This window comes from Coregonus clupeaformis, chromosome 1 (genome assembly GCF_020615455.1).
Source record: "Coregonus clupeaformis isolate EN_2021a chromosome 1, ASM2061545v1, whole genome shotgun sequence".
NCBI classification, from domain to species: domain Eukaryota; kingdom Metazoa; phylum Chordata; class Actinopteri; order Salmoniformes; family Salmonidae; genus Coregonus; species Coregonus clupeaformis.
Window position 1 is genome coordinate 66264265 of NC_059192.1, and position 9562 is coordinate 66273826.

At 46.9% G+C, this 9562-nt stretch overlaps 1 pseudogene; it reads left to right on the top strand.

The window, feature by feature from the left end:
- Positions 1-2079: 2079 nt before the first annotated feature.
- Positions 2080-7815, top strand: LOC121583452 (annotated as a pseudogene).
- Positions 7816-9562: the final 1747 nt, after the last annotated feature.

Consider the following 9562-nt stretch of genomic DNA (forward strand, 5'->3'; position numbering starts at 1 on the left):
TATGTGAGTGCAACGGGTCGGTAGTCATTTATGCAGGTTATCTGAGTGTTCTTGAACACAGGGACTATGGTGGTCTGCTTGAAACATGTTTGTATTACAGACTCAGTCAGGGACATGTTGAAAATATCAGTGAAGACACTTTCCAGTTGGTCAGCGAATGCTCGGAGTACGCGTCCTCATAATCCATCTGGCCCTGCGGCATTGTGAATGTTGACCTGCTTAAAAGTCTTACTCACATCGGCTACAGAGAGAGAGTGTGATCACATATTCAATCGGAACAGCTGATGCTCTCATGCATGCTTCAGTGTTGCTTGCCTCGAAGCGAGCATAGAAGTGATTTAGCTCGTCTGGTAGGCTCGTGTCACAGGGTAGCTTGCGGCTGTGCTTCCCTTTGTAGTCTGTAATAGTTTGCAAGCCCTGCCACATCCGACGAGCATCAGAGCCGGTGTAGTACGATTCAATCTTAGTCCTGTATTGACTCTTTGCCTGTTTGATGGTTCGTCGGAGGGCATAGCGGGATTTCTTATAAGCGTTCGGGTTAGAGTCCCGCTCCTTGAAAGCGGCAGCTCTACCCTATAGCTCAGTGCGGATGTTGCCTGTAATCCATAGCTTCTGGTTGAGGTAGGTACGTACGATCACTGTGGGGACGACGTCATCGATGCACTTATTGATGAAGCCAGTGACTGATGTGGTGTACTCCTGTATGCCATCGGAAGAATCCCGGAACATATTCTAGTCTGTGCTAGCAAAACAGTCCTGTAGCTTAGCATCTGCATCATCTGACCACTTCCTTATTAACCGGTCACTGGTGCTTCCTGCTTTAGTTTTTGCTTATAAGCAGGAATCAAGAGGATGGAATTATGGTCAGATTTGACAAATGGAGGGCGAGGGAGAGCTTTGTACGCGTCTCTGTGTGTTGAGTAAAGGTGGTCTAGACTTTTTTTCCATCTGGTTGCACATTTAACATGCTGGTAGAACGGATTTCAGTTTCCCTGCATTAAAGTCCCCGGCCACTAGGAGCGCTGCCTCTGGATGAGCGTTTTCCTGTTTGCTTATGGCCTTATACAGCTCATTGAGTGCAGTTTTAGTGCCAGCATCGGTTTGTGGTGGTAAATAGACAGCTACGAAAAATATAGATGAAAACTCTCTTGGTAAATAGTGTGGTCTACAGCTTATCATAAGATACTCTACCTCAGGCGAGCAAAACCTAGAGACTTCCTTAATATTCGATTTCGTGCACCAGCTGTTGTTTACAAATAAACACAGACCGCCACCCCTTGTCTTAACGGAGTCAGCCGTTCTATCCTGCCGATGTAGCGTATATCCTGCCAGCTGTATGTTATCCATGTCGTCGTTCAGCCATGACTCGGTGAAACATAAGACATTACAGTTTTTAATGTCCCGTTGGTAGGATATCCTTGATTGTAGGTCGTCCATTTTGTTTTCCAATGATTGTACGTTGGCTAATAGGACTGATGGAAGAGACAGATTACTTGCTCGCCGTCGGATCCTTACAAGGCACCCCGACCTACGTCCACGATATCTCCCTCTCTTTCTCATGTGAATGACAGGGATTGGGCCTTGTCGGGTGTCTGTAGAATATCCTTCACGTCCGACTCGTTGAAGAAAAAATCTTCATCCAATACGAGGTGAGTAATCGCTGTCCTGATATCCAGAAGCTCTTTTTGGTCATAAGAGACGGTGGCAGAAACATTATGTACAGAATAAATTACAAATAACGCGAAAAAACATACATAATAGCACAGTTGGTTAGGGGGCCGTAAAAAGGCAGCCATCTCCTCCAGCACCATTTTTCTATGTAAAACGTTCAGGCTGCTGCACAGAAGCTATGGAGGCTCTAGTCTAGATTAGTGTTGCACGGTATACCGAAACTTCTGTACTTTTTTGATATTACACTGAACAAAAATATAAATGCAACATGTAAAGTGTTGGTCCCATGTTCCTCCCAGTTTCGTTCCATTTGCTCTGTTTGCTTCTGTTTGGCTCTTAAACGGTAAACGGTTTGCGTTGCAAGACGTAATGAATACACCCCTATTCTCTCCTCTCTCTCAGGATGTGTTCCTTATGATCCGGTGTCAGAAGACCACCATTTTCACAGACGCCAAAGAGTCCACCACCGTCTACGAGCTGAAGCACATTGTCGAGGGAATTCTCAAGAGAGAGCCTGAGTAACAGAGGGTCTTCAAGGTATCACAGGTTCTACCTTAGTAGCGAGTTGGGTTGAGGTGGAGTTATGTGATTGTTAATACACTACACCTGCTCGTCGAACATCTCATTCCGAAATCATGGGCATTAATATGGAGTTAGTCCCCCCTTTGCTGCTATAACAGCCTCCACTCTTCTGGGAAGGCTTTACACTAGATGTTGGAACATTGCTTTAGGGACTTGCTTCCATTCAGCCACAAGAGCATGAGTGAGGTTGGGCAATTAGGCCTGGCTCGCAGTCGGCATTACAATTCCTCCCAAAGGTGTTCAGTGGTGTTGAAGTCAGGGCTCTGTGCAGGCAATGGTGTAAAGTACTTAAGTAAAAATACTTTAAAGTACTACTTAAGTAGTTTTTTTGGGTATCTGAACTTTACTTTACTATTTATATTTTTGACTACTTTTACTTTTACTTCACTACATTCCTAAAGAAAATGATGTACTTTTTACACCATACATTTTCCCTGACACCCAAAAGTACTCATTACATTTTGAATGGCTAGCAGAACAGGAAAATTGTCAATTGCCTCTGATCTGGAATTGCTCATGGAGATCTTAGGCTTGTGTGTGGCTGCTCGGCCATGGAAACCCATTTCATGAAGCTCCCGACAAACAATTATTGTACTGATGTTGCTTCCAGAGCCAGTTTGGAACTCGGTAGTGAGTGTTGCAACCAAGGACAAACGATTTTAATGCGCTACACGCTTCAGCACTCTGCGGTCCCGTTCTGTGAGCTTGTGTGGCCTACCACTTTGCGGCTGAGCCGTTGTTGCTCCTAGACGTTTCCACTTCACAATAACAGCCCTTACATTTGACCGGGGCAGCTCTAGCAGGGCAGAAATTTGACGAACTGACTTGTTGGCATCCTATGACGGTGCCACGTTGAAAGTCACTGAGCTCTTCAGTATGGGCCATTCTACTGCAAATGTTTGTCTAAGGAGATTGCATGGCTGTGTGCTCGATTTTATACACCTGTCAGCAACGTGTGTGGCTGAAATAGCCGAATCCACTCAAGGAGATGATTGTGGACTACAGGAAAAAGAAGAGGACTGAGCACGCCCCCATTCTCATCGACGGGGCTGTAGTGGAGCAGGTTGAGAGATTCAAGTTCCTTGGTGTCCACATCAACAACAAACTAACATGGTCCAAGCACACCAAGACAGTCGTGAAGAGGGCACGACAAAACCTATTCCCCCTAAGGAGACTGAAAAGATTTGGCATGGGTCCTCAGATCCTCAAAAGTTATACAGCTGCACCATAGAGAGCATCCTGACTGGTTGCATCACTGCCTGGTATGGCAACTGTTCGGCCTCCGACCGCAAGGCACTACAGAGGGTAGTGCGTACGACCAAGTACATCACTGGGGCCAAGCTTCCTGCCATCCAGGACCTCTATACCAGGCGGTTTCAGAGGAAGGCCCTAAAAATTGTCAAAGACTCCAGCCACCCTAGTCATAGACTGTTCTCTCTGCTACCGCACGGCAAGTGATACCGGAGCGCCAAGTCTAGGTCCAAGAGGCTTCTTAACAGCTTCTATCCCTAAGCCATAAGACTCCTGAACATCTAATCAAATGGCTACCCAGACTATTTGCATTGCCCCCCCACCCCTCTTTTATGCTGCTGCTACTCTCTGTTTATTATCTATGCATAGTCACTTTAATAACTCTACCTACAGTTGTCGGAAGTTTACATACACCGTAGCCAAATACATTTAAACTCAGTTTTTCACAATTCCTGACATTTAATCCTAGTAAAAATTCCCTGTCTTAGGTCAGTTAGGATCACCACTTTATTTTAAGAATGTGAAATGTCAGAATAATAGTAGAGAGAATGATTTATTTCAGCATTTATGTATTTCATTACATTCCCAGCGGGTCAGAAATGTACATACACTCAATTAGTATTTGGTAGCATTGCCTTTAAATTGTTTAACTTGGGTCAAACGTTTCGGGTAGCCTTCCACAAGCTTCCCATAATAAGTTGGGTGAATTTCGGCCCATTCCTCCTGACAGAGCTGGTGTAACTGAGTCAGGTTTGTAGGCCTCCTTGCTCGCACACACTTTTTCAGTTCTGCCCACACATTTTCTATAGGATTGAGGTCAGGGCTTTGTGATGGCCACTCCAATACCTTGACTTTGTTGTCCTTAAGCCATTTTGCCACAACTTTGGAAGTATGCTTGGGGTCATTGTCCATTTGGAAGAACCATTTGCAAACAAGCTTTAACTTCCTGACTGATGTCTTGAGATGTAGCTTCAATATATCCACATAATTTGACTCGGTACTGGTACCCCCTGTATATAGCCTTGCTATTGTTATTTTTACTGCTGCTCTTTCATTATTTGTTACTTTTATTTCGTATTATTTTATATTGTATTTTTTTTTATTTTCTTTTGGTATTCTTTCTTAAAACTGCATTGTTGGGTAAGGGCTTGTAAGTAAGCATTTCACTGTAAGGTCTACACCTGTTGTATTCGGTGCATATGACAAATAACACTTGATTTGATTTGATTTTGATGGGGTGTCCACATATTTTTTTTCCACATATGATTTTTCAAGAGGGATAGGTCAGTTATATTTCAAACTTTGCCCCTCGGATCTCCATCTCACCAGAAAGTTAACTTCTCTAACTTTTATCAAATGTGAGCGTGCCTTTGCTTAAATAGTCAAGTAAATTATTTATTTTTATTTTTATGCATTGGGGTGCACCACCAACAGTGTCAGATATAGTCATCACTTTACAACATCATTTAGTGTCTCATGACTTTCAGTAACATTAGCAATTTTAATCATCTCTTTCTTCCCCCAGGATGACCAATTGCTAGAAGACAGTAAAACTCTTGGCAATTGCAGTTTCACCAACCAGACTGCAAGACATCAGGCCCCAGGCACTGTTGGACTGGCTTTCCGCATGGGTGTTTTGTCCATTTATACTAACTACTTCTCCAGCTACTTTACTGTCACCAGTCCCAGTGTAGTCCCCCTCCATTGGATTTTGATTAATTAGTTCTGCAAGATTTGAGAGCTTCAGGCTCCTCTGGTTTTTTAAATATTCTTATCAAACAAGGTACAGGCTTACAGGATTAACTAGTTTTATCTCTCAGACTTGAGGGTGCTTCTGATCAAAATGCGTTAAAAAAACAGCAACTCTATGGTTTTCAATGAGAGTGTCACGATCGTCTTGACGAGAAGTAGACCAATACGCAGCGTGTTGCACGAACATGGTGATCTTTATTATCTTTAGAGATAACCTATACAATACACAAAACAATAAACGACTCGTGAAGTCCACGGTGACAAAGACCGACAAGGAACAAAAACCCACAAACACAAAGTGAAACACAGACAGTTAAATATGGCTCCCAATCAGAGACAACCAGCACACAGCTGACACTCGTTGCCTCTGATTGGGAGTCACTCAGTCAAACATAGAAAATGACGAACTAGAAACACCCAACATAGAAACAGAACACATAGAATGAACACACCCTGGCTCAACATATAGAGTCCCAGAGCCAGGGTGTGACAGTACCCCCCCCTAAAGGCGCGGACTGCGACCGCGCCTAAATACGAGCAAAACAGGGGAGGGCTGGGTGGGCATTCCTCCTCGGCGGCGGCTCCGGCTCCGGGCTTGCCCACCACCCTCCAACAAACCCCCCATAGCGCCCCTGGTCTGGTCTGGCCCCGCTGGCTGGAGCTGGACTGGACGTAGCAGGAGCGGTAGGCTTCAGCTCCTTAGTGGAGCAGTTGAGCGGTACCTGAATTGGCACCGATGACCCAGGCACGGGTTGTGCCGGACTGACGACTCGCACCCCTGGCTTGGTGCGAGTGGCAGGAACGGGCCGGGCCGGGCTGGCGACGCGCACCGTAGACTTGGTGCGAGTGGCAGGAACAGGCCGGACCGGGCTGGCGACGCGCACCGTAGACTTGGTGCGTGGAGCAGGGACAGGCCGGGCTGGGCTGGCGACGCACACCGTAGGCTTGGTGCGTGGAGCAGCAACTGGCCGGACTGGGCTGGCGACGCACACCGTAGGCTTGGTGCGTGGAGCAGCAACTGGCCGGACTGGGCTGGCGACGCACACCGTAGGCTTGGTGCGTGGAGCAGGAACAGGCCGGGCTGGGCTGGCGACGCACACCGTAGGCTTGGTGCGTGGAGCAGGGACAGGCCGGGCTGGGCTGGCGACGCACACCGTAGGCTTGGTGCGTGGAGCAGCAACTGGCCGGACTGGGCTGGCGACGCACACCGTAGGCTTGGTGCGTGGAGCAGGGACAGGCCGGGCTGGGCTGGCGACACACACCGTAGGCTTGGTGCGAGTGGCAGGAACAGGCCGGGCCGGGCTGGCGACGCACACCGTAGGCTTGGTGCGAGGGGCAGGAACATGCCGGGCTGGGCTGGCGGCGTGCACCTTACACTTAGTGCGGGAAGCAGGAACGGGCCGGACCGGACTGGTGACGCACACCACTTGCTTGGTGTGAGGAGCGGGACTGGGTTTCGTCATAACCCCCCGCTCCCTCAGCTGCCTACCGAGTTCCTCTCGCCGTGCCTCATTTCTCACCCTTTCCCTTATCGCCTCCAAATGCTCCATCCTCTGCAACACTACCTCCTGCTCCCTCGTCGTCCCTGCCGTGTGCCCCCCCCTAAAAATGTTTTTGGGTTGCCTCTCGCCTGTCCGACGTTGACCCTGCTGACGCCGCTGCTCCTCTCTCCGTCGCCTCTCCACCGTCTCACTCCATGGCCGGCGATCCATCCCGGCCAGGATCTCCTCCCAGGTCCAGGACCCTTTCCCGTCTAATATCTCCTCCCATGACCAGGCTGCCTGCTCCTGGACACGCTGCTTGGTCCTGGTATGGTGGGTTTTTCTGTCACGATCGTCTTGACGAGAAGTAGACCAATACGCAGCGTGTTGCACGAACATGGTGATCTTTATTATCTTTAGAGATAACCTATACAATACACAAAACAATAAACGACTTGTGAAGTCCACGGTGACAAAGACCGACAAGGAACAAAAACCCACAAACACAAAGTGAAACACAGACAGTTAAATATGGCTCCCAATCAGAGACAACCAGCACACAGCTGACACTCGTTGCCTCTGATTGGGAGTCACTCAGTCAAACATAGAAAATGACGAACTAGAAACACCCAACATAGAAACAGAACACATAGAATGAACACACCCTGGCTCAACATATAGAGTCCCAGAGCCAGGGTGTGACAGAGAGCAGTGCGTTTGGGGAGGGCCTAGGATTGTGTTGTGCTGTTCGTCAGGAAAGTTGGGGACGTTAGGGATCTTATCAACCAATTGAAAACGAAGATTAGCCATAGACAGGTGTGTTATCACTGTTTGATTAGTCAGTTGACTAGTGAATGAATTTGCAGATACTACTGACCATCGTTTCAGTCTGTTGTCCTCAGTAGGCTGTAATGTCACTACGCTGTGTTATTGAGCCCCCTTTCTTTCTCCTCTCCCCTCTTCAGTTGAGATGTTTGAGCAGCTGCAGGTGGAGGCGTTCTCCAGCCCTCCCGAGCTCCCTGACGTCATGAAGCCCCAAGACTCTGGCAGCACTGCCAACGAACAGACTGTGCAGTGATGGAGGGAGGCATGGAAGGATGGAGGGATCGGGGATGGGAGAGGGCTGTCTACAAAAACAGCCAAGGAGGTATAGGTGGCAGGGTAGAGGATATGTACCATCATTTTGGGTTAAGATGGGATGGGGTATGTGTAACCAAACCAGGTTACTACCAACCACCTTCACCTTAACCGAACACTCCTGGATCCCTGTGAATGCTTTGCAAACATCAGTTACTTTTTGATAAGAACCCCCTTTCCTTGCTCCCCAGTCTTCTTGTCACGTGCACCATTCTGTTCAAACACATTGAGAATGAGTCTGACACCGGCGCCTTCTGCGTTGCCGCTGCTCCTCTCTTTACCGCGCCTCCTCTGTCTCCTCCCAAGGACGGCGATCCATCCCGGCCTGAATCTCCTCCCATGTCCAGGAACCCTTTCCTTCCAGGATCTCCTCCCATGTCCAGGCTGTCTGCTCCTGGACACGCTGCTTGGTCCTCGTTTGGTGGGATCTTCTGTCACGTTCGTTCATCGACGGGTCAGACCAAGGCGCAGCGCGATAAGCAAACATATTTACTAACACGAATAAACACACGACAAAACAATAAACTAACGACACGTGAAGTCCTAAGGTCACACACAACAAACCTTATACAGAACAAGATCCCACAACCCACTAGTGCCAATACGCTGCCTAAGTTTGATCCCCAATCAGAGACAATGAGCTACAGCTGCCTCTGATTGGGAACCACACCGGCCAACATAGAAATACACATAATAGATAAAAACATCGAAAATACAACATATAAAATCACACCCTGACTCAACAAATAAGAGTCCCCAGAGTCAGGGCGTGACAATGATCAATGGCTCATTTGAGAGAAGACAACCCCCTGCGTTATGAAATCGGCAAGTATAGAAATCTGACGTATGATAGATGTTTTCGCGATCTAAAAGTCATATTCCTATTAACTTCCAGTGTAGTGAGAACGGCTTTATTGCAATGCTATGGCATACCGGCCAAATTTCTGCCTGCTTGAACAGCAATAGCTCAGATACACATGAAAACATGATACATCATATATTCCTAACTGAACACTCCACAATGTTGTGTGCTGCTGAATGCAGCTCAGGTTAAGCCAGTTCCAGTGTGCATTTCTGAATATATGTCTTTCCACACTTAGATCTGGAAGGAAAACTCCTTTGCTCTGTAAGGCAAATGCTGTTCTCCTTCATTATAGCATCGTTATAGCTTATTTTATTTTATGTAATGTGGAAATTCTTCAATTTTCAGCCCCTTCACTCTTGTTTGTTTGCACTGAGACCAAAGGCTTGGAAACTCCTGGACTAAGCAGGAGAACCGGTTGGTTGAGGACATCTTTTTGTGACATTTAAAACAAAACTGGGCAGAAGATGGTATCAGCATTGGACTGGTCTTTGGGGTGGGCATGCCATACATCAGGTCATGTCACACAAAAAAACTGTCACAGTTTCCCCCCAAATCATAAAACATAGCCTGTAACTGTGAGCTTAAATAAATGTATTTTTCTTTTTTAAAACATGTTGGTTGCTCTATTTAATTGATAGTATTTCAATGTTTATATAATTTATTAGTGGCATACCTAAGACATTACTAACATTTAGTTGAGGAATGTCATTGTAAACCGTAATTAGTCATGCTCATTGCTTAGTCAATACAGAATTGAAATAATGTTTTTTCAGTGTTTTTGGTCATATCCACTATAGAGGAGAGGAGTGAAATTCTCAGTTCT